General features: G+C 35.7%; 1 long non-coding RNA gene across 1 annotated transcript; it reads right to left on the bottom strand.

Annotated features, from left to right (window-relative positions):
• LOC136805817 (uncharacterized) lies at positions 1-26526 on the bottom strand. Its single transcript, XR_010846451.1, has 3 exons — positions 26441-26526; positions 5180-5236; positions 1-88 (listed from the first exon to the last, which is right to left on the bottom strand). It is a non-coding gene; the product is annotated as an uncharacterized lncRNA (long non-coding RNA).

The raw sequence follows: 26526 nt of genomic DNA, 5'->3' as shown, positions 1-26526 counted from the left end.
TGCACAGATCCAACCTCATCGTATCAGCCAACCTCATCTCTTTGATCCAAGCTACTTGCACTGCATTTTTGGCATCTTCTTCATTCATCTAATTAAAAAGTCATTAACACTTATTACAATTTGACGTCAATAGTAAAAAGGATAAAGACCGAAACATGTTTGAGCTTGCACGATTACTCAACCAGTTTGTTTTAGACAAAAGATGCTCCATTGTAGCAGCCCTACATTCCAAATGATTGTTTTTGTTTATATATTTTTTTTGTAACAACAATTTCAAAAGAAATTCAGCCAATAAGAACAACTTTGAGTCTAATAATTTCAAAAAGTATTAGAATTATAGATTAAGCACTTAAAAGTTAAAATCACCAAATAATTTTTTGAAGAATGAAAAAAATAGTTAAGACGAGGATCTTTTCAGCGAGAATGAAACCGCTTTCTAATTATAATTCAACGCCTTCAATGGTTTGAGCTTTTATATTACCGTCGGAGAACTTTTGAGCTGCGAAGTTTAAAAATGACCAAAATGGCTGNGCTTTTCTAAACCTAAACTTAGAAAAGAATGTATGGACCTATTGAATATCTTTCCTTTCTGAATATAGAAAAGTTCTATTAGCTGTTAAATTTTGAAATAATGCTGAAACGACCATTTTTCATCCTGCTGTGATTTGGAACCATATGAAGTTGTATGCGTTTAAATGAAGTTGTACAGAAATAGCATTTCTTTTTTCAAACTACTTCCTTCTGTAGATTGCACAATATACAAAGATACGAAGATCGACTCAAGGAAGAACAGTTATGAATACGTAAAAAGAAGAATTTCTTGGACTGGTGTACACATTGATATTTCCTGTGACAACGGACATTTTTACCGAAACAATGACGTGCTTGATAGGCCACGTGTTGGAAAGCCAGGCTGGCAACCATAAGTCTCTTGACCCAAGCATGGATTTTGTTAAAGCACCTATGGGTGAATGCTTCAAATGATAAAAACAATCTAAATGTGAAATTTAGAATAATCTTTGAAGGGACATTATCTGTATGTCTTAATCTTAATGGCTGATCATGCCAACGTAACATATGGAATTCGAGGACCGGTAGTAGTTGCTTACGTTAGGTAACGTTAACTGTCTAGATATCATGGAAGTTACTAAGTGTATTGCAACTCATACAAGGGAGGGCTTGAGAAATCATGATTCAAGTGTAAACAAATTAACGTTTTGAATGCATTAATTATTTTCAATCTAGACGACATATAGGAGGATGCACCATGTCTTTGCATATCCCTCCCTCTTTGGGCACTCATGAAGGCTGCCAAGGCTTTCATTGCGTTGTTTTTCAAATAATCCACTGCTTACTCATTGGTCTGTCCGCCTTTGACAACAACAAAGTTATTGTGTCTGTTGATAAGTATTTTCGACTTCAAACAAGTTTCTTTCGGAAAGTGATTTGGACAGTAAAGATGTCTGGTATGGCATTCAAGTACGTCAACAAAATCAATATACTGGTCGCTAAAGTAATTTACGCAAATTTTCTCGTGACAGACCTATAGAAAGCGTTTTACAGGAGGTTTTTCTACGTCTCCACCCTTCGCCATTCAGGAACCACAAAAATGCGAACCGGGAAGCCAAGTTGTAAATTAGCTGAAATAAATTTCCAATTAATTTTAATTTTTACTATTGAAATTGTTAGTGGAGCTGCATGAAAGCAAAAAGCTTGTTTACAAACAAGATGACGTAATGTAGCAAAAATAACGGGTGGCATCAACCACGTATACGTTAATCAATACGAAAAGAATTTATCAAAGTTTAGTGACTCTGGGATCTTTCAAGTCATTTTACGAAAGTTTCTATTTCTAGAAATCAATCCCTTATCGATCCCGTGGTGTTGGAGAGATTTTACCGCAGTATCTAAAAAACGTAAAACTTTTTGGTATACCAAAACAATTGATTGAACATCTTACATTACAAACTCAAAATGCATATGACTTCTGTTTTTAGATCGTTGCATTTGATGAGAAGGGGATACGTCAAAAGCAGGAAATAATAAAAAGTTACATCAAACTTTCTCACGCAGTCGAAAAGATGAGAAGCACTTCAAGGAGGTTTTAAAGTGTTTTAACCGTTATATACAAGTCAAGATGAATAGGATGGTGATACGCCTGTGACAATGTTTCAAGTGGTCTTGTGGGAAAATGTACGTTCCTTAGATGTTGTTTAGAATGGGTTGGGAAATGTCTGAGAGTGAGTAACGATGCAAAAGGTTTTAACCAGTGATTACCATAAGTGGTTGAGAGCGCCCACTTCGGAAGTCACAGTTTTATTAGATGGTGTTTTACAGGTCATAGTGATGAAATAGTCCGTTAAAGTATAGTATAAAAGTGATAGTTTTTGGAATCTCAGATTCTCAGAAAGATTAAATAAAAGGTTGTAAAATGTTGTACATTTCACGAATCTGAAACGGAATCTTTTCATCCGTGAAAACCCCATTTTTAAGATTTTAAAACTTCCTGGATACAATACTGTGGTATCAGAATCAAAAAAAATCTCAAAATTGGAGTGATCAGCCTACAGCCGGCGTTTATGTACGGTGAAAAGCAAATTTAAGGTAACTTAGAATAATTTTTCCGCTTTCGAAAATTGATTACTTTCAACTGTGCTCCATAAAAAGCAAACAAAATTTTTCGTTCCAAATCAAATATTTGGATCAAGAGCCATGAAAATCTCAAGAAACTACAAGAACGCCGACTCCAAGTAGGAAAAAATCAACGAATGTTTGGAAAGTGAACAGGCTTAATGAATGATAACTTTGAAACGATTTTCATTTCGATAAGGGTTATATGTTTTGTAGGGTGATATGTTCTGTAGGGTGATATATTCTGACAAGCGAGGAGTATACATGAGCATTTTTGATTTCCTTGCCATTGTCGGGATTTGCCGACATGCGAAATTTCGACCTATTCGCCCGAAATTTATCATTTTTTACAATTTTTGTATTAGGTGGTTTGAAATGAAAAAAGGAAATAGTTGACAAATAAAAAAACTTCCAATAAAAATTATAGTCCTTGGCTAATAGTCAAATTATTAAGAAAAGTGAAAATCGCTACTTTTTGCCCATGTTTGCGTCTGCCGACATCGGCAAATAGGTCGAACCTTTATTTTTTACCTCGGCAAATAAATCGAACCTAAAAGAAAGCGACGGACAGTTAAAGGGTTAAATCGTTTTCTTTACTCGAACTAATTCAGACTTTTTTGTACATTTTGTTATTTCCCCGCTGTGGAAGGTGTAAAGAACCGTGATTTTTTTGGACAATTTGGTCAAAATTTTAACATTCTCTAACAGCGATGGTCTCAACCTTTAAAAAGCTACTTGAATATGACCTTTTATTGAAAAACGCGGAATTTTTACGTTTCACGACCAGTTACGCTAAATTGCAACAACAAACGCACATTTACACAGTGAAACAAGCCTTCATCAGTTAAATTATCGGATTATTCTCACATCACCACCGACACATCTTATGATGTCATCAACCCTGCGTGCCAAGCCGTGCAAGAAAATCGAAAAGATTAGAGAAAGAAAGAACAGAAAAAAATTAGCAAAATGACGTCAAGATTCCTTGAATAAATGACATTTGAAAGTTTCGGGAAAATCGGGGTCACTTGTGCTTTTTTTGAAGAACAAATTATCTGGAATTCTTTTTTGGAATTTTTGGCAGACAGCCTCGGTACTCAGTTTTCCTTTTAGAGAATAATGACGTGAGGATTCCAGGAAAAAGCAAAAGCCCAATTTTAATTCCAGCAATCTTTTAAGATTTCAACAACTTATGCATAGAAAGATCTTTTAAAGTAATATGAAATGGTCCTTTACAGAACCTGTCTGTTGAATAAACTTACCATAATACTTTACTATACTATCGTTCTCAAAACGCGATTAACTGATTTACCTATCGCTCATTACGTCATAATGTCCTACACTGTGATGTCATCAAATGCTAATTAATTAAATTCGGTCGTTATTGATTCATAGTTAATGGAGATTTAAGATATAAGCATATCCAATACAATCATTTGAACAGGACCCTTTTTCATAAAATCTGTTCGAGAATATAAGAAAAACATCAAAATTAGCCACAGATTGGTAAAAGAAGTTTTCTCTGATGTTTTATAGCTTTTGAAAAATTTGCCCACATTAGCGGGCCGTCTTCCAAACGGCCTAATGTCTCTAGAGGTATAAGCCGAAGTCTGGTTAAATTTGAATTGAATAAGCATTTTTTTGTTCATTGAAAGTATTTTCTAGAGTGATGTCATAACGTTTCGGTCTCTTATCTTCTCAATACAAGAAATTTTTGGTCGCGTTTGAAAAAGATTGAGAAATCTAAGGTTTGAGAGATTGCTGTGAAGGATAAAAATTTGCATCCACTTGCAATTTGATTATTATTACCAAATTATGAAGCTGCAAAGTTGTGCTTGCCCATGAAAGCTGTCCTAGCTCGGAAACCTAATTAAAGATTATTGAATGAAAAGTTTCCTTTGAGTTTTTTCCAATGTAAATAAGAGCTTAATCACTAATGCTTCAGACAAATCGCCGCAGTCTAAAAAGCAAACACTTGGTATAAATATCTCATCTCATCTTTCCTTGCTTTTTTCATCGCAAAGGCAAGATTATACGTACTTTATGGTTTAGCCTGAAGATCATTAGAAAACAGAGCACGTTTATTCGATTATAATCCCTTTCAGACATGACCAAGCAGGGAGCATGGAAATAAGAACAGACCACACGTAAAATATTTTTTCGGATTCCCATTTTAAGGATTTTTTGTTTTAAACTATTGGAAAAAAATTCCCCCTGCTTAATGCTTACACTCTTGGTATCGAAAGTTATTTTTGCGTTCTAGGAATATTTCCGCGTGTTAAATGCAAATGAAGAAATATTTAATAAGCCATATTTTCTTCTTCGCCTGGTTATCGAGGAACACCAGATTGCGAGTAAATTGCACGAAATTTACAAGATCTTTATCACCCAGTCCGCCATAAGGTCATAAAAATATCTGGCTAAGATCTAATTAAAGACTGGCGTCGATGTCAATCATCTAATTAGTGTAGATGACCAAAATCGGCTGTTCAATGCAGACTGCAATTTGAAAATGACAAAAAAGATGATTTTATCCCGCAGCACTTACCACTGTTTCCAAATGCGTGGGAGTTATGACATCGCAAATCGTCGACTGTCCACAGATCTGAAAAACAAATGGCATATTATGTAAACTCTAATTTAATGGTCACACCTAATCACTAATTCTGGCGGTTTTAATTTCCCTTAATAAAACAGTTTTTACAAAAATTAAAAAACCAAGCAGGTTAAAATAATGTGTATCTTAGACCGAGTCTTCCTGACTATCTCAGAGAGCCGAAGAATTTTATCATCTCAATTATAGGGAATCTTGACAGAACCACATTTTCATTTAATTGCGAAATTTTAACCCACTTTTCTTATAGACTGGGTTTTTGGATACAGTACCAATTTATAGTTTATTTAGGGTATGAAATGTCGAAAACAGGAATCATTGGTATTTCAAGTATTGTTTTGTTTTGATCTTGTCTTACACTGTACACTTAAAATATCGCGTGAAATATGCAGAAAATTCAGAATATTGGTCGAGAGACTTTCTCGGTTCCACAAACGATTATCACTATATGAAATTTGGTTATTTTTATCATGTTTTGAAAGTAATGGACAAATATTACACTGATATATATGGAACGAGGAAGATATTGGTCAAATATAGACCCATTAAAAGATTTGGCATTTCTGTTTTTGGAAACACGAGTATTTTTATTACGATTGAAGGCTTAATGTTTCATTTTTGTTGACTTACTATATGCGTGAATCTCAACTACTTGAATTTTCCGCCACCGATTTTACATTATGAATCACATTTTTTTCGTGAAATGATTCCATATAAAGAGCTTGTCTATTGCACCATACATCACTGAAGCAAAAGAAGGAAATCAAGTGCAAATATTAAGGAGAAGTCATTATTTGTTGATATACCAAGCAATATCTTTTCACCATTACGTAACCAAAGTGTCTTATTTTCACCAAGGGGGTATTTTGATCCTTAAATTTTCAAGTGACATATTTAGCATCGCGATTCTTATAATACCAAACTTACAGCTAAACTTCAAATATTCAAGATATTTCTTAAAGACAAAATTGGCTTTTTTCAGTAATCGTGCGGTAGTTTTCCTTAAATTGATAAAGTAGATTTTTTCTTTATCTGCCTGGCAGAAGGAAGTGAGAGTCGTTTGTAAGTCTCTGTAATTTAATGAAAGATATGTAATTTAAATTCTTCGATTTTAATGTCACGTACTTTGCGGTCTTACAAGTGTTCACTGATTATCCCCTTCGTTGTTCTTAATATATTCTCAATTAACCATTCGAGACAATGTAAAGGAGACTCAGACCCATTTCGAGTTAATCTGTAACAAATTGTTATGTTAATAGGTTTCTGCATCGTCATTTTTGGTGAAGAACAACATTTTAAATGGTTCTTAATATGGTTCGATGACGCAGTCTGGAGGATAGGCTGAAAACAATACGTCAGTTGAAAGCAGTCATATATTAGGTCACCCCAGGTTTTATTTCCTTTGAAACTTCAACATTTAACATTTTAAGAAATTAAACTTATTAAAGCTTTTTATCTTCAGTACAGTATTTGAGTACTGAAAAATATGTCAGCTTAAAAATTAAAGTGTGTAGGCCGGTCTGAAATGAGATCATATACATACTGGTTTAAGGTAAATCGGTTTGCAGAAGCTGTCGTTCTTTTTCAATTGGTTCCTTTTATTATTTTTGTGAGCTTCCCACGGGAAAATATGGTTTTATTCTTTTCAAACCATATAACCGTCACCTACGCGTGTCGTTAAGTCGTTTGGTCAATTTTCTTAACTGTTCATCGAACCACAGATAAAATATCTTTAAAATCTTTGGCACCTCTCCAAATGACCAAGATGAGTAATGAAACTTAAAATCTACATATGATGAGATCCTGATATTTCATGCAGTAATTTGAACGCCTTATGGTCCTTCCTCGATACTGAAATTAACTCTCACAACGTTTGAATTAAGAAAGGTAATTCAAACCTTATTTTTTTTGGACACACCCCTATTCGAGAAGCGTGAATAGCGTGTATCGAGAACGTAACAAGTTATACAATGACTACTAAGTACACGTTATTTTTTTAGATCTTTTGGCGTCACCCTTACTTGAAGATGCTTCTAACCACAGCGTTGTTTCGTGTGTGTTAAGCCCACTTATTTGGTTGGTTAGCCTAAGAAAAACGTGAAAAAGGTCAAGCCGCTTCCTTAGCACGATTGAAGGCGTTTCACTGACCTAAACTGGTCGAAACTTTAAAGCAAGAGTTCTGTTTCGTTTTAAAGAAGTAATTCAGTCATTTGGGTGGCAAAATCTACATGAAGGTAAAAATTAGAGTTCGATTCGTAAATTGTTTCGCAGACCAAGCAAGCTATCATCATCAATGTGCTATTCCAGAAAAAGCTTTCCCTTCTGTTTCGCGGGTCAATAAAATTTCGTGAAAGAATCTAAGAGGGTCTCTTTTGATAATCAAAAATCAAGGAGGAGTCTCTGAAATTTCGATGAATTCCAGCTGGATCAAAGGTGGCCTCCTAAGAATTGGGTGGGGGTGGAATCTTTTCATGAAATACCCAATTTGTTATAACATTGATCATTGATGTGTTTACGCGAACGTTGTTTACGTAATTTTAAACTATTACAGTTATTTTTACAGTTTTCATCGGCACATGTTTTTTGTAATAAACGTTGTTTTAGACTCCTCCGAAAGAAAGGCAAAGGGTCAGATTCCAATTGCATTATGTCTGGCACGCCTGGCTACAAGCTAATAACCTGTCGATCTTATCCTTGATTTTAAACACTAAAATGATTGTATGCACAATTTATCTCATACAAGACCGATAAAATCTAAACCAACGATTACGAAACGTTATCACGATAAAAAAGTAATATGCCTCAAGAACTTCTAGGGCGAACAATAAAACGTCATAAACATCGTGTTATTGACAAGAGAGGATTTTGAAAGCTCATTAGGACTTGGTAAGATTTATTGGCGGTGATGACCTCAATAGATAATCATTATAGGCTTCAAGGGTAGGAGGGTAAGCGAGGAAGAACAAGCTACATGCTGAATGGACCTACCTGAAGATTGATGTAATAAGACAATTGATATAAATAAAATAAGAACAATAGTATGAAAATGCAGAATAAGACGAGAACAACTCGAGAAATTCATGGAATCCGGCGATTCTCGGCTGTTCTGGCGATTTTTAGAAAGTTCCTGTACCAAAATCAGTTTCATTGAAAATTGAACCATGCTTAATCGTGGATATTCTTATAAATGATGTTTTTGTTTGAAAAAAACAAAGACATGAAACGAAAAAATCCAATGAAAATCTGCAAAAACGGAAATTTCCGGCTTTTTTGGCCGGAAAAACATTTTCTCAAAAATCGAACTCGGTCATGTTTTGAGCATTGCGAATATGCATCGTTCTGCAAAAAATCAGAGAAAATTCGAGAAAATGTCAAAAACCGGTTTTTCCGGCATATTTCCGGCATTTTCGGCCGGAAAAAAATGTTTTTCGAAAATCTGGTTCCGTCACATTTTAGGTATTGCCATTTTGCATCAGTGTGCGAAATTTCATAAAAAAATATAAAGTACAGCTCGAGAAATTCAAGAAATACTGTCTTTCCGGCGAAAATAGGTTGTTCCGGCGATTTTTGAATAGTTCCGGCTTCAAAAATCAATTTTATTGAAAATGAAACATGCTTGATGGTGGGCATTGCTATTAATAATGTTTTTGAATGTAAAAACAACCAATTATAAGGAAAAAGTCCAATGAAAATCCAGAAAAACGGCAATTTCCGGTATATTTCCGGCATTTTCGGCCGGAAAAAATTTTTACTCAAAAATCTAACTCGGCCATGTTTTGGGCATTGTTAATACGCATCTTTGAGCAAAAAATCTGAAAAAACTAATGATAAAATCTCGAAAAAGTGCCAAAAAAACAGTTTTTCCGGGATATTTCCGACATTTTCGGCCGGAAAATTTTTTTTCCCGAAAATCGGGCTCCGTCACATTTTCGGCATTGCCATTTTGCATCATTGTGCAAAAAATCAGAAAAAACTAATGAGCCAATCTCGAGAAAAGCTGGCAACAGACGAACGGACGAACGGACGAACGGACATGGGTTAATTTAAAGGACCTCCACCGGGGTACCCGGAGGTAGGTCCAAAAAACAACCCCGACTACGTCACAAAGTTCGTACGAAAGTGAACACGGTCGATCATTTCGTTTCCGCATTTTTAAACTTTTACAGAAAACAGTAGGTCAAACCATGAAATAAAATCCCCGACGGTGCTAGATTTGAAGCTTTTTGGTGAGAAATAAAGCCACATGTGACCCACGTAGTTTTCACACAAACGAAAGGTTGAATGTAAAACCCATCGCTAGATTTTGAAAAAATAGGCCGTCATTCCAAATGCGACATAAATATCAAGGCTTCACTTTCCCTTGTTCGAGAAAGTTTGAAGATACCTCGCTAGCCCCTTCGGGGCTTCAAACTCAATGGTTCAAACACTAATGGGTCTGCTATGACATGTCAAGGAGTTTACAAATGAAAAATGCGAACCGTTTATCCCCAGGGGAGTATTCGTCGTAAAGGACGGGTATGTTCGAACCTAGACTACTTTTGGCTGAACTTTGCTTTTTGATAATTTTTTTATGACGCTGAGTCCAGTGAAGTAGACTAGGAGCGTCTGGCGAGGTCGCCATTTTGAGAGAAAATGTTAAAGATTTAGCAAAATTTACCTTATTCTCAAACAAAAACATTGTTTCATACTGTTTTTACTTTCCAAAAACAACTAAAATCTGGCGGACTGTTTCGCCTAAGCAAAAGCATATTACCATATACTACCGGGCCACTTAATAGCGTCATCCAGTCTATAAAAAAAGCCTTGAGTGGACCCCGGGCTAGTTCGAACCATGTAACACTAAACCTTTTGGTATTTTTCGAAGTTTTTCTTGACAGTTATTATTGCTACAATTTTCAAAGTTTTGACTAAATTTTAAGAATTTACAAGCTTTTTAGGGACATGTCTAATTTGCGTAAATTTTGAAACAGTTCAGAGCTTTGAATGTTTGTTGTGTTTTTTAAAGCATTTGAGTTTCTGAGACTAACTTGCACAATATTGTATGTGTGACACAGCTACAGAAGAGTTAGAGGGTTAGGAATAACCAGAACAAAATTATGTTGGTTTCAGTATACGTGCCAAGATAACGGGAAAATTTCACTTTTATTCAAAGTCTAATATATAAAGATAGTTTTCTTACCACAAATTTCAATTTGCAATTACTAAATCCCACTCCTTCTGGGTATGTCTTGCTGTGTGGCGCAATTCATCTACTTTATTTGGAATATGACGCAACTGCATACAGATAGCATATCAATTGAGTATCAATTATACTTTTAGTGCTATGTTAGCAGAACTGGAACGAGTTGTCGAGTGAAAACCTATATTAAATATTTGGAAGATAAAAACTTTTTCCTACGATCAAAGAATGGATTCAAGACCTCGAAAAGCAAAAGATTGAGGACATATAATTAATGTGGGCAGAAAAAGTCCCTCCGTTGGAAATTCCCGTGTTTTGTTCGGAGAAAATCATCATTTGAAAAGGAAAAAAAACAAATTCTTTTCCCAGAAGTAAACCCTTCACTTGTAAGTTGGAACTTTCTGAAACCACAATGATGTAGACATTTTAAAGGAACTTTACTCAAATTTATCGAAATTAGTTCAATTTCAATCTATAATTATTCGTTTGTTCGTACAAATGAAAATTTCACATGCCCCCGGAAGGGGTGTCATCCTTCTTTGAATGACGAATTGCGCCTTCATAATTTGAAAGAGCTCTTTGAAAACATGAGAGCAATTTCAAGATGAGTCACAATATGACAGGTCAGTGAAGAGAAATAGGAAGTAGTCTCAGAGAATTTTTCAGACGAAAAGTCATTGGATACAATTTACTCAGTCATCATACACAAAATGACATCAACTCGGCATACTGGAGAAGTGGGACGTGGGACGGTGGGACGCTCGAGTGGGACGCTCAGGTGGGACGCTCAGGTGGGACGGTAGTGGGACCTAAGGTGGGACGGTAGTGGGACGCTAAGGGGGACGGTAGTGGGGCTAAGGGGGACGGTAGTGGGACGCTAAGGTGGACGGTGTGGGGACGGGTGGAGTAAGTGGGACGCTAAGGGGGACGGTAGTGGGACGCTAAGGTGGGACGGTAGTGGGACGCTAAGGTGGGACGGTAGTGGGACGCTAAGGTGGGACGGTAGTGGGACGCTAAGGTGGGACGGTAGTGGGACGCTAAGGTGGGACGGTAGTGGGACGGTAGTGGGACGCTAAGGTGGGACGGTAGTGGGACGCTAAGGTGGGACGGTAGGGGGGAAGCTCAGGTGGGGACGTAGTGGGACGCTAGGGGGACTGCGCAAGTGGGACGCTCTCTCGTAAGGCTTTTGTATTTTTGCTTCTCTGATAATTATGTACGAGTAAAAAAGAACTCAATATGAGTAAATGAATACTTTCAGTATTAGTTGTTATTCTGATCGGAATACTCTCAAATGATTACGCCAGTATCGACAAAATAACAATGAAAATCCTGCCTATTGTTTGTATGCGCGAATGAAAATGTTTTACGCAATTACATTACGTCATTTTTTATTACTTTTTATGGTAATATAAAAACATTTGCTCTCACTGAAGAAACATGACTAACTAGCTCAGTCAGTAGAGCGTCAGATTCAAGGTCTGGTGGTCTAAGGTTCGATTCCCCCACACGTATTTTTTTTTCTTTTCTAAACTAATCTATCCACAGGGATCAAAAATATTTCAGACCTGATCAAAAATATTTCAGACCTGATCAAAAATATTTCAGACCTAATCAAAAATATTGATTTTTCAAGCACGGAGGACGAGAAATTTATCTTTTTAAATAGCAGATCTTGTTGTTGTCCTTTAATCTTTTGATACTTTTGATACAATTTTCATCCAAAATCTGTCTTTGAATCATACAAAGTTCCAATACACTTTCCTCGAGATATACATGGGGGGGATCTTGGCAAAAAGGGGTACGGATGCTCCGGGGGGGGGGGGTACTAGGTTTGCGAGGTGACAGGTATGTCCGAGGCAAAAATCGAAAATCGCCCCTTTGAGAGACAAAATTTTGATGATTTTGGGACCCTTTGAGAGATTTTTTTCCCTAAATTTAGTTTTAAAAGGTCTGTACTAGACGGACACGGTCCTCCGCCTACTTTTGAAGTGTTAAAAAATTGGTTGGCTAGTCAGACAGGCTAATAACGTTTTTTCTGAAACAAATATTCTTTTGACACTTTTTGCCGGACAAAATCGGTTCGGAAAAACTGGAGCAACCTTCGATTGCCTTATCGGATCGGGACTTTTTAGCTGTTGGACTAGATGATGTCGGATGCATGACTTTTGAAGACTCCTCCCCCCAGTTTTGTGAAATCATCATTCTGAGCAGTTTTCCAAGAGAAAAAATAAATAAAATCTGTATTTCCAATTAAATAAGACAGGCTATGAATTTTCGCATAGGAAATTGATTTTCTGTGGTTTCTCAAGGGAATAATAATCTTCTTTTTCAAAAAGAAAAATTCAACTAATGATTGCTCAAGGAATTTCAGTTATTTTGTATTTTTTGCAAGGGAAAATACCTTTTCTTTCAAAAGAAATCAATAAAGTGCTGTGATTTTTCCTTGGAGAATACGTGAAAATTGATTTTCCTGGGAAAGAAACGGAACAAAGGATTTTCCTTGGAAAATACGCAACAACTAATTTTCCTCAGAAAATACGGACCAGTGATTTTCCTTGGAAAATACGCAACAACTAATTTTCCTTGGAAATACGCCTTGGAAAATACGCAACAACTATTTTCTTGGAAATACGCAACAACTATTTTTCCTCAGAAAATACGGACCAGTGATTTTTCCTTGGAAAATACGGTCTAGTGATCTTCCTTGGAAAATAACGCAATAACTAAATTTCTTTTCTTTGGAAAATACGCAACAACTAATTTTCCTGGAAAATACGCAACAACTATTTTCCTCAGAAAATACGGACCAGTGATTTTCCTTGGAAAATACGGTCTAGTGATCTTCCTTGGAAAATACGCAATAACTAAATTTCCTTGGAAAATACGCAATAACTAAATTTCTTTGGAAAATACGCAACAACTATTTCCTTGGACAATACGCAAGAACTATTTTCCTCAGAAAATACGGACAGTGATTTTCCTTGGAAAATACGTCTATGATCTTGTGAAAAATACTTCCTTGGGAAAATACGCAATACTAAATTTTCCTTGGAAAATACGCGATAATAATTTTCCTTGGAAAATAAGGGACAACTAGTTTTCCTTGAATTAATTATTTTTAATCTTCTTATCTTCTAATCTTTCTTTATCCTTTCGGGCTGACCTTCCAGCACAGCTGGTTTATTTCCTTTAATCCTAGGAAGCGTTTTCTCTTTAAAAATAATTTTACATAAAATATAGCATGCTTTTGTTTCGAAACTGCTGATGCAAGATTTAATTACAAAAAAATATAACATGATAGTTTTCGAGTGTTATATATATTTAGTGCAATCGGCTCTTGCATGTTGGAAATAATCTAAAATCATTTCTTTAAGAAGTCAATACCTTGACAGGGTAAAATTATACAAGTCATGGCAAAATAAAGGTCTCATGATAATCATTGTTCACTTCTCTTGCACATCAGCTGCGTGGCCGAGTGGATAAGTCGATGAAACGGCAACTTAAGGGTAATAATTATAGAGAGTTTGAATCCTATACGGGTGCGACGAAAATTGTGTTATTTTGTCTGTTTTGTCAACATTGATCAAACTTTTTCTGGTTTTATGAGCTCTTATTGATATTTTTGAAAATTTCCGTTAAAATTTTAAGAAACAAAAATTGGGGGGGGGGGGCAGTCAGGCAAATTGACCGACGCCGCAACGGGTATCTGCAGCGGTTTAGGCTATCTGATATTCCGATGGCGTATTGGCGGCCGCCCACGCTAAAGCATACTGTCAATTGGTTTTTTTCAGAACCACGATGAAAAGAAAAGCAAAACTGACTGAATATGCTGCCAAAAAAGTGATTGACAGGTCTAGAAAATGATTGACAGGCCCGGGTTAGATATTTCCGTGAGCAATCTCGTTATATTTATCAAAAAGTAATATACTTGTGGAAAGCCCAATTATTCTACTTTTTCGAATGCTGTGTCATGGAATTTTTTTAACAATTAAATAGAACGGGGTTTCCTCTGATGTAAACAAACCTCGAGTCCTATCCTGAAAATTGACATTGAGCGTAGAAAAAAAGACAAATGAAAGTATTTTCCTTTTTAATTCATATTTCCAATAATTAAAGACTAACTTGAAAACACCAAGAGTGAAATGTAGCTAAATGATTAGAACGCCTTGCGACTTAGAATTTTTTTTCAAAACTGAAAATTTGACCCTGGCTCGAACTACCAAAGTCTCTTGTCAATGATTCTGAGTCCGGCACGCTAGCAATGTTCTATCGGGCCGATACGATATTACGCAATTCAAAAATCCTTATAAAAAACACTACTGCATATACGGGTGAACTGACCTTGGACCTCATGGGCTAGGTCTTTGTAGCTTCAAATTGATTATGTTATTATTTTATAATCCATTCACTATGAAAAAAGTCAAAAACATTTCGATCGATCTGTGTATTGTTTATAAGTACTTGACCTGTCCCTCTTCACTGTATTATAAAAGAAAAGACAAAATACATATAAAAGAGAACTACCCCACTACCGTCCCCACTTTACGTCCCACTACCGTCCCCACCTTAGCGTCCCACTACCGTCCCCACTTTAGCGTCCCACTACCGTCCCACCTTAGCGTCCCACTACCGTCCCACTTGAGCGTCCCACTACCGTCCCACTTTAGCGTCCCACTACCGTCCCACCTTAGCGTCCCACTACCGTCCCACTTGAGCGCCCACTACCGTCCCACGTTGAGCGTCCCCACTACCTTCCCACCTTAGCGTCCCACTACCGTCCCACCTTAGCGTCCCACTACCGTCCCACCTTAGCGTCCCACTACGTCCCACCCGTCCCACTACAGTTAGGTCCCCTACCGTCCACCTTAGCGTCCCACTACCGTCCCACCTTAGCGTCCCACTACCGTCCCACTTTAGCGTCCCACCTTAGCGTCCCACTACCGTCCCACTTGAGCGTCCCACCTGAGCGTCCCACCGTCCCACGTCCCACTTCTCCAGTATGCCCATCAACTCATATCTACTTCTCTATTTGAGGTTATTTTCGAATTCACTGAAGTTCTCTTCAAAGAAATTGCAACAACGGCAAATAAGGTCTCGACTTTGATCTTATCAGTGGGTTGTTTTCGAGGTAGGGAAATTCACCGCGCTTCAGTGACTCACAACTGGTCATTATGTAATTAGTGACAGGAAAATCACGAATCTATGATTCAAGAAAACAAAATCAAATTTTGTCGTAAATCATGAGTCTACAACAAGAACATTCTAAACCTTGATCAATTAAGCAAGTCACTGACTGGACAGCCAAAGAAACTGGAACGTGACTGGAACGAAGAAAAGGGTCTTGCTCAAAACAAGTAAATGAATGCATCGACAACGATAAGAAATTAATCAGCATTAAAATGAAGAAAGATTTTCCTAGAGTTTATTTGAGCGGGCTAATGGACGATTGAAAGCGAAGGATTCAAAGCTCCAACGCAAACAGTGTACATTACGTGCTATATACTTTCGAAATGCAGATGAACATTAACAGATGGTGCAGCATTTGTAGGTAGGAAAGTATTTAGTAGTACCTCAACTATGCAACATCAAAGAAAAATGCAAAATAATTCCTGTTTCGAGCTATTGAAAACACGTACAAGCGTGTAATTTCCACAAAATCCCTACTTAGTGTCTGATCAACATAATTTAAAAGAATTTCAACTACTTTGACAATTTCAAAACAAGCATGATGACTAAACATTTTAAAATGTTTTAAAGCTTTTTGACGCTAAAGTGTGAACGATGAAAAGAATTGTTTCCATATAAAAGCTATACAATTCGAAATATTTTAATTATACTTATTATACCAGTCGATTACAAATTTTTCCTTAGTATAATTTTGATGGGACCCAATTACAACACTTTTGTTATCAGTAAACTTGTTGCTTCAGACCCGCTTGCCAAGCAGGCCATCGTGAAACAAGCAGGACTTTGCACATTCCTCCACTAATCCATTTATAACAACATACAACCTACTTTTTGATCGTCTATTCATTTCCTACACCTATTTAAATAATCAAGTCACATGAAAGTTGAAGATAGATTTGACGGCTTTCAGGAAATCATTAAAACCGAAGGAATGTAAAGAACGTTAAATATCCCTTCCAAATTAGTGAAGGCTTGTAAAAGGTCAGGCCTTTATGCAAAATTCAGAAAGCTCAGCTCTGTAATGGTCATCTGACAATTTTGGTTCCTCGAGCTTGAAGATAATTTCTTCAGACCATCAATTTTACCTCTTTTTGATTGAGCGATATTCAGTTTTTCTAAACTAAAATCAAACGTTAAAAGGTATATGACATTAGATGTACGTTGTTTCAACGTTACGTGAGCCGTTGGATGTGGCAGAAATGATCGTTGAAGACCATTGAAGAAAGTGTCCATCATCAAGAAGATGATAAATGTGATTTTATGCAATTTTGCACTCTGCTCTGAGGATATTTGAAAAATGTGCAAAATAATTTATCATTTCCTCACAAACACTGAAATACATGTTGAAAATATCCCTGACATCAATTCACATCCTCATAATCATTAAAATTAATCCAAAAAAGATTGAGCAGAAAATACTACACCAAAGTCTGAAGCTAATCAAAAAATTCCTCAATTAAATGAACGTGCAAAAATTAAGAAGTTGAAACAACCTGGTGGTTACTGATAATATAAGAACTCGCAGATTCTCCAAACGAGAACACCTCTAGATAATAGATTCCTTATGCAAAGGTTGGTGGTTTAGTTTCAAGCAAATTTACGAAATCAACAGTATCAGAATACTCTGTTTTTAAAAATCCCAAAAGGAACAATAGTATGATGTATATACAGTATGTTATAGGATTTCATTTCATCAGACTAAGACCAAGTGACAAAATGGAAAACAGTATAAAGACATGCATTTTGTGAGTAACCGTTAGCAATGGCGCCCATTCGTTCATCCTCAACCCTTGAAATATTGCGTGACTCGTTTTTCAACAGATCTAACACTGAGGTCTGTTATAGAACAAACGATCTGTGAACATTTTATTTACTATATCATTATAAAACTTAGGGGATTTCTGATAATTTTAGGAGTTAACACTTCAAATAGATATCTTTGTGAGATGTTTGAAGATATAGCGTGATCGAATTCAATCCCATTTGATCATTGAGAAAAATAAACAGTACATATATATTTCACGCAATATTAGATTCTATGGTCAGGCACTTTTAGCCTTGTTTTCTTCAATTCCGCGGTCAATTTTATGATTAACTTAGCTAATAAGTTGTTTGCGACCGATGTCGAGGGCAAATCGAAGGTTTCCTTTTCCTTAACTGTATACACAAAGTTAGAAGAGGGCAAAACCCTGTGTCCTGGATTTATCAAATTCCAGTTTAAGAGTTCTGGGAGGTGGCAAAATTTTGTATAATACACAATTGAGAATTAAGAATACTTAAAAAATTCTTATTTGGCAATTCTTCTTACGCAGTAGAAATGTGTCCAGACAAAAGTTCAATTATGATTATGAGTTGAGTTGGAGGTGGTGTTACAAAACTTTCACTAATCCGTATTCATCAAACTGAATTGCGATGAAAAATGTCAAGAATTTGTCCATCATGAAATTTTGAAAAAGACCTTCCTTTTGTAAGATCCTAAGTAATTTCCCCTCTCAAAAATGATACCTTAGAATTTTCATTGACATATCTAATGACGTTTCTAGATAATTCTTCGGGTCGTCGGCGTTCTCACGAGCAACATTCTTCATGACCTTATAAGGCGGTGAAAAAGAATAACTTTGAAAAATCAGTTTCAAAACAAAAATTCTCATCTATTGTATTTGTTTCAAAAGTGAGCCAGGGCAAACTATTACAAGCCAAATTGGCATTTCTTTTTGAGAATAAATTTTAAAGGTGCGCCAACTTAAATCAGATAAAATCTTAAGAGTGCCAAATGCGTAGGAACTGTGTAACTTAACATTTCAATCCGTTGAAACTTGTAGTAAAAAATGAGTAATATTTTCAAACTTTATTTTTTCCTGTTGATAGTATAATACCACACCCAAAAAAATAACAAAAGTTTAATTTGATAAGCTTTTAATCATTCTAAGTCAGTATCGCATGAATGATGGGTATCATTAATTAACCATTACATGTCCTTCAAAATAGACAAATAGGGTCAACCAACTAGAAATGATAACACTTCCAAATTGAAAAACAGGATTTTGGCGTAAGGTCATGACTAATTTAAACGGTTCACCAAACAAGTAAACAAGTGGGATATTGACGTACATCGCATCAAAAGTTACCATGTTAAATGTTTAAAAAAATCATGATTTGGTTAGGCAGGCGAATGAGTATAACTGAACATATTCAACTGAATGTATGGCTTCATTGAGTAGAACATGTTTTATTAATTCACCCAAATTTTTGTGTCGCTCACGTATGATCTCAACTTCACATGGACTTACATTGTGTAATTTGAATGCAGATTCTCCGTCACAAAATTCGAGGGGTCGCAATTTCTGTCATGCGTCAAAACTAAGCGCCTCAAGCATGGATCTGCAAATAAAAGTTTTTTTCCTTTTTAATGATGAAATAACTGTATGTATATTTAAAAACACAGTAGAGAGGTGAAGTTTTGAATGAAAGCTTTATGAAGTGAGACCCCTCACGGCAGGGTTGTCTTTTGCGATATTGCGCAGTCACAACGTACCATGGAGATAGGAAACTATATTACCGTTAAGTTTTTTTTTCAAATAAGCCACAAATGTACCTCCGGAAAATGGATTAAATCGGCGTAAGTGGAGTCGTAAGGTATTCTTCCTTCACTTTAAGCTGCATTAAGGAGAGAAAGTTTAAATTTAGATCAACTCAAGACAGGAGGTCTTTCGTGTTTGATTTTCATCGCGGTTGGAGCTTTGAGATGAAGATCAACCTGTAGTGAAGTTTGAAAGAAATTTGACTCAGTTGTTTTATCAAAAGTCGATGGAGATTTGTAACGGTTGCTAACTGGTTGTACAATTTCGTCTACCAATTAAATTATACAAGAGAGCTGTCGGCTTGGAAGGCTGGATAGAGAGAAATGATTCAGGATTCCTCCTCTTTTTTTTACTTTCAGCGAGGATCAAAGATAGCGGTAAATTATAAGTTTGATACGGTGACTTTCCTTTCACGTAAAGAGAAAAGATGAGTAGAGTTCCCTAAAACAGTTCAGTGACCATACCTTCACTTACATAAAAGATTACACTTGTGAGTAGATTGTTTGGGCAAAATGTTTCCAGTAGAGATGAAATAAATCACGAAGTAAGCTCTACTTCTAATAATAAAATGTGATCTAAATTTAGTTAATTGTCTTGATGAATGTTTGCGAGAAGGATGTGAAGATACTGAGGGCCAGTGCGTACGAATCAACAACAAATAATCGAGATGACTTCAATTGCAAAAAATAAACAAACACTGACTGATATTTTCATGTTTACAAGCTGTGTCAAAAACAAAAATTGAAAGTCTACGAGCTGTCTGATTTCTCATAATGATGAAATAAAAAAAAAGTTCATTGATGACTAAAACTCTCTTCTCGAAATTTTGACAGTAAAAGTTTTAAGCCTTCTTTAAGTACTGAAGCAAGACCTCTTCTGTCTCATGCAAGACATTCCTTCCTGCAAAAACTACTCGAACCTTTAGTGCATTTTTAAAGAAAACAAACCATTGGAAAGGGACGAGAGCCACTTGGCGGTTAGAGAGGGCGTTTCACGATAAGGGGCGTTCATAAGACCTCTACTGAACGAACGATAAAAAACTTTTTCTAACGATGAATGTTTAAAAACCGTTTGATTTAGGTTATGTTTGCGGTTTTTTATACTCTGAAACATCAATAAGACAATAGGATAAAAAGCAAAGACATCGTTTTTGAGTCATAATTCTACCAATTAGAGATTGTTTTCTTTTGATTATGACGTCACAAGGTCAGTATATATATTGGCTAGGAGGAGAGCATCTCATTTATATCTAATCACAACTCAGTAGAGAGAAGACGTCTCATAAGAAAGACAAACAGTCAATCAAAACTAACTATTTCAATTTTGTACAGAAATACACTCAAAGAAAATGATTGGAAACTCATTGATGAAGACCGTCGCCATCTTGGTTTTATTGTCATGCTTAATGGAGCGAACTGGAGCAAAACCCTCTGCTATGAAGTTTCTGAAGTTTAAGTGTAACTACAAATGTATGACAGATTTCGATATGTGTGTATCATTGATTACCACTATGCCGATGTATGTCATCTGCTATCGCGCTCAAGGAATATGCAAACGAAGCTGCAAACGAGATTTCGGGAAGAAGACTAAACGCTCCGTCGGAGACTATCACGCACCTGAAACAACGGTATCACCAACATTAAGACACGCCAAGAAGTTGGCGCATCAAAAGGTTCATAAATGAAGAGATTATGTTACATAAGATGGTTAAGGAGAGTTGATTATGGTGAAAAGTTGAAAAAACACTTTGTTTAACAAGTAATTCATTCATAGTGACAATAATTCATACAAAAATGACATTTTGTCGTCTGCCTTATCATCATAAGAGCGAAATAGTGAGTTCAACAAGGGTCATACACGACAATAAGACATTGAAAAAGGTGCTTAGCTTCCTCTATTTATTTTCGGAAGGAGACAGTAACTAGGATGTTTAATTCCTTTAGCAAGATAAACTTAAAAATGGAATGACATTGTCAAATTGATTTATGTGTATTTTCACAAAATAGTAACGTCTATTGAAAAAGACATTCACAGCATTGATGAATGGACGAAGAAAGTTTCCAAAGGGGATATATTTGCAGATTAGATTTAACACTTTATTATTACTGTAGATAATTTGTACATATTTGTTGATAGAAGCTATTACAAAATTTATTTATTTATAATTTTTTTAAATATACTATTTTCAGTTTAAATTTCTCGTTTCATATTTTGTAAAAATTGGCAGTCTAAAATTTTTTAAATAAAGAGTTTTTAATTTATTGAAGAAAATTATCAAAAATAAATCGCAATGTTTTAATTAAATTTCTGAGCAGCCCTTAGCAGCACAGCGTATCTCTTGACAAACAAAAACAAGATTATCGATAAAAGTAAAAATATTTTGGAAAAGAAGTATTTTGGCTTAAAAACCACAGCATGACGAGCAAAAAATAATTCAAAGTTTACTTTCTATAAAATGCTGACGGCTTCTTTTCAATGGGTTTCTCTTTTTACGATATTTATCTTGGAAAGTTTCCCTATAGTATACTTGGACAGGACTTGTAATTAGAGCCCAGGCTTTTTTCAGTGATTACAGTTGAGACGGGGGTTTGTAAAGTACTGGTAACTGAGTAAGGAGACATCTTGTTCGAGTTAAAGAGACTTTTGAATAATAAAGGTTCGAGTTAGAGAGACTCTATTGTAATATCTAAACGAATTCAACCCAAATGTTGATATTTCTGTAATAAATCATTGATTTGACATCGGTCAGGAGAAAGGTTAGTTATAAAGTAAGTTGTAGAGGAAATGAGCCATTTAGTTCGCACAAGCGATATTGAAACCATACGTCTCTCATTTCCTTGGATGCATATGTAAATGAAATCAGTTTTAGCAAAGGTGACCATTATTTCAAGAAATACAATGACTTTCTTAAAAAATTGACTGTTGTTTTCTAATATCGACTTTGGGAGTATTTTGTTAAAATCTAGAAACTGGCGAGGTCTACTTTTTAACCTCCAGTGACTGACCTTTTTTGATAACCAATGGCCATAAAATTCTAGCAAACCTTCGTACTGGATTACCATTTTTTGAAAGAATTATTTTTCCTTTATAATTTTGCATGACTCAAATTTAAAGTTTATGAACTCCCTTTTTCCAATGACATCATATTTTGCAAAGAATGATCTGAAAGAAAATGCCTTTTTACGAAAATTGATCTCATTAGCATGGCATTATAATTATATTTCCAAAACGAGGAAAGGAAAAATAAGTGCAGTAAGAAACATTTTCGTGTCAGTGGGTGGTGGTGATTAAGTAGACACTTTGTTCAAAAATCGAGAGAGAAATTTTTCAGCGATCAAAAATTAATGGGATCAAATGCAATTACCATAAAAGGATAATTCATTGTAGCATAAAGCGCCATTCCAGGTATCAAGAGAAATTAATAAGATGATCAAAATGATTAATAAGGCGTCATGCACAGTACACAGGAGCTCTCTCTACGTGAAAATATTAAGTACATTGTCACCAAAACATTCATCCAAAAATATATGTAACTTTTGACAGCGATAATGCAAAACATCCTGGTTACAACCAACTCGACAGTTGATAGATGCTATATTAAAGACAGCCTGTACCACACCCTCAAGTTGACTTTCGATTGATTACGACGCAGAAAAGATTACTCTAGGGTTAACCATTTAATAAATTCGTGTCTGTAAAATACCGATATACTTGATTATGCTTGATCATCAAAACCTTGCCCAGTGCCGTAGCAACTGGGGGGTCAAGGGGGGCTATGCCCCCCCCCAATTATTTTTTCAAAAATGGTTATTTTGCAAAATACAAAGTTTTTCTTTTTTAATTTGTCATAATTGTCATAATTGAGTGCATTTTCAAGCAATCAAGAGCTCAAATTTTCAAAATTCCCCCCCCCCTCGGGCCAATCCGGTTGGCCCTCGCGGTGTCACTAAACTTCAGCCCCCCCCCAATATGGAAATGCTTCCTACGGCACTGTTGCCCTATGCATTTAAGTAAAAAAAATCAGAAAAAACTAATGAAGCAATTTCAAACATGTCCAAAAAAACCCAGTTTAAGGCACTTTTTGGCCCGAATTTTCCCAAGATATTTTCTTATCGAAAATCGGGCTCCGTCAAGGTAGGTCCAATAATGAGGATTGTGTGAAAATAGTCAACATGACACGAATAGAGCTTAAAAACTGAACGTGGTTGTTCAAACCTTTTTGAGTTTTTAGCCTAAAAATGTTCTTAAAATATTTTTTCTTTCAGCATTAGTGTAACTTCTAATAAATTATATGTTGTAGAGCCTGCAGTCTTAAAATGTTCTTGAATTTTTTGAAAAACGTGTGCAGCGTGATAAAGCAAGAAAGTTTAAAAGGTTAAAGTGATCACTATGAGGAGGATTGCAAGGAACCAACCAGGAAGATTGAATGTCACATAAAGAACTTTTACTGATGAAAGTCAAATTCATATTTAGTAGACGTTCGACTACCACTGAACAGCTACTGCGAGAACAAAGCTGAATGGTGGTGCGAATCATGCTAAAGAATTTGTATCCTTTGAGGGAGAACACATAAGGTTCTACATTATTAACTTGAAAGGTAACTTGGAAGATAATTTTTTTTATATCAAGAATTCAACGAAGTAGGAAGTCGTTTACGAGGAGAGTTTTATATTTTGAGTTGAGAGTCTACTGCGCAACCAAGAAAGTTTCGTGACAGCTCACGCAAATCATCCTTACATAACTCAATGAAGGTGGTGAAAGCGCAGTGTACATTGAACTACCATTTAACGACTGCACGAACACAAATTTGAGTGCAAAAACTATTTTAAGGTGCAATAACTTTAGGTGTAGTTAGCATGAAGGTCACATATTGTCGCCAGAGAAGCAGAAAAATATGAAAATCTGAAGACTTCCACGTGAGTTAATTCCCATTTTTTCCTCTTGATACTCAGCAATCGGGTATAACTTAGTATAAGTGGAAAGCATTGGTTTTTCCACCTCCAATACTCGTTCTAGGAGATGTAGGGAGCTTTATCAAAATCTTGCCTCCAAAAGAAACTTTTTCACTAATTCTATTTTCCAAGGGTTACATTTTTACTGTCTCGAGTTCGCAAGTATAATGACTTTATACCAATAACCAAAAGTAAGTAAGTAAGTCTGCGACCGCAGTCGGAGGCGACCCGAAGGCTCCTCTTTCGATAGCTATCTACCCGAAGGTAGGGGAGGGCGCCACTCTTTCTCCCTGGATTTCTCCACAAAAAAAAATAACCAAAAACTGTTACACCCAAAAATGTATCACGTTAAATGACGAAGGAAAATTTATTTTGGGCTCTCCACAAAGCCGCTAACTTGTTTTCTTTAGAAGAGAAAACTATGACGATCATAAAAAGATATAAATTGGCAGTCTAATGCAAGTTCATTTCATAAGGATTTGGTGTAGAAGAATACATATCACAAACAGAGTGAGAATAAGAAGTCAACAATAAAAGATCACAGAAGATAACGAAGCTATGGTTACTAACAATTGGGTGAAGATTGTGACAATCCTTGTCTTCGTTGGTTGTTTGTTTGAATAAAGCAAGGTTTGATCATGCAAAATTGCAAAACTTTCGGAAACTCAGATGTAATTTTGAATGTTCCAGTGATTTAGATATGTGCTCAGAATTAGCCGCTAGTATGGATGGTAGATACCTCGCAGTATGTCAACGTGCCAACGGGATTTGCAAACTCAAATGCAAGAAACGTTTCGAAAAGAAACATCAAAGACAACCTACTGCTGGTCAACGCAAGACGAAACCGACTATCTTCAAGATTTTGTTACATCACGAAAAGAGCGAAATCAGTGAACAGAAATGAACGAACAAAAACAAAAATTCTAAATGAGTTCAAATGAGAATAAACAGTTGCTGTATCTCACATTCTTCAAAATATGTAGCTTAAAAGTTTCAGTGAATTTTATTATGAAACTATCTTCATAAATATTTTTTTATTTCTTTTTATCAAAATATATCTACATCCTGAAATGCAAAATAAGTTGTCAAAATGAGACTGTTAAAAAATTGTAGCTCCCTTGTAGGATAAGAGGACGATAAACTTCTTGTATAATCTTAAAAAAGCATTATTCTCCGTTTAATTCAATGGTTGGTAATGCTACAGTAGACAATATACTTGAGTAACAAGAGGCCTTGATAAAACAATACTGTAAGATTCTCAATAATAGAATAAGTAGTATTAGCTAAGGTCTCAAAACCATATTCAGGGTTTATCTCTTTTAAGAGTGTCATTGTAATATTGTGAAAAGGTAAACTCCTTAAGAATGTGTTAAGAAAATATAAGCGGCAAGCTGAAAGGGATTTTTGGTCAAAAAGCCTTCAGGAACGACACTGTTATCACGTACTCACACAAGGATTTTTAAGGCAGCGTTCAGACGTATAACATATTATCGGCGATCCAAAAAATATCTGCAATCTGATTGGTTAAAAAGAGTACAATATATCTTGTATTTTACATGTAAAAATATAAATTGACGAAAAGATGTTGTTGCATTGTAGCGGTAGAAGCAATCTAACGTCACTTTGCTACAAAAGTGTCCTCCAACACAGAAAGTGCATTTTTTGGCTCACCGATAAACTAGTTATCAGACATTTGCTCGTACAATATGGAAATATTTCACTCGTTCCGGATTTTCCGTATATTTTCCTCGCCTAAAGGCTCGGAAAATATTGTACAGAAAAATCTCGGAACTCGTAAAATATTTCTCATATTGTACTCGCAACTGTCCGATAACTATTACATATTGAGCCGAATGAAAAGCGCAATTTTGTTGCCATAGTGAGACATTCCTTATACCAAGAAGCAAAAGTATGTATTTGTAACTATCGAAAATGTCCGATCGGTTATTCTTTTTTTCTTGGCCCTTTGAGCCTCGAATTGTTCTTATGTTATCCTTATTTTTATGGTAAAAATTGAGTTACTTTAGGCTTCGTGTACCCTATTTTTTACAACTCTGAGCCTTAACTTGCTTAAATTCAGTCATTCCAGGTTCAGCATTGTTCTTATTTTTTGGCATTTTTGAGCCTCATTGTTCTTATAAAATTATTCTTATACGAAAAGTGTAAAAGGTGTTTGGAGTATTGTTTTGTGTTGTTTCGGACGCCTCAAATAGTTAATAAGTATTTTGACATAACATAGTGTTACAACATTATAAATGAAAGTGAGGTTAACGTAGACAGTAATAGGTTGGCTTACCGTCTAGCCTTCACAGCAGTCACTTCCGCACTACTCAGTCCAATCACATTGAAAAATTGAAACTTGAGATTGAACTTCTCGTTACA

Source organism: Clytia hemisphaerica, unplaced genomic scaffold (genome assembly GCF_902728285.1).
Source record: "Clytia hemisphaerica strain Z4C2 unplaced genomic scaffold, Clytia hemisphaerica genome assembly, whole genome shotgun sequence".
NCBI classification, from domain to species: Eukaryota; Metazoa; Cnidaria; class Hydrozoa; order Leptothecata; family Clytiidae; genus Clytia; species Clytia hemisphaerica.
Note: the sequence above shows the minus strand (reverse complement) of the source record. Positions and strands in the feature narration are given on the sequence as shown.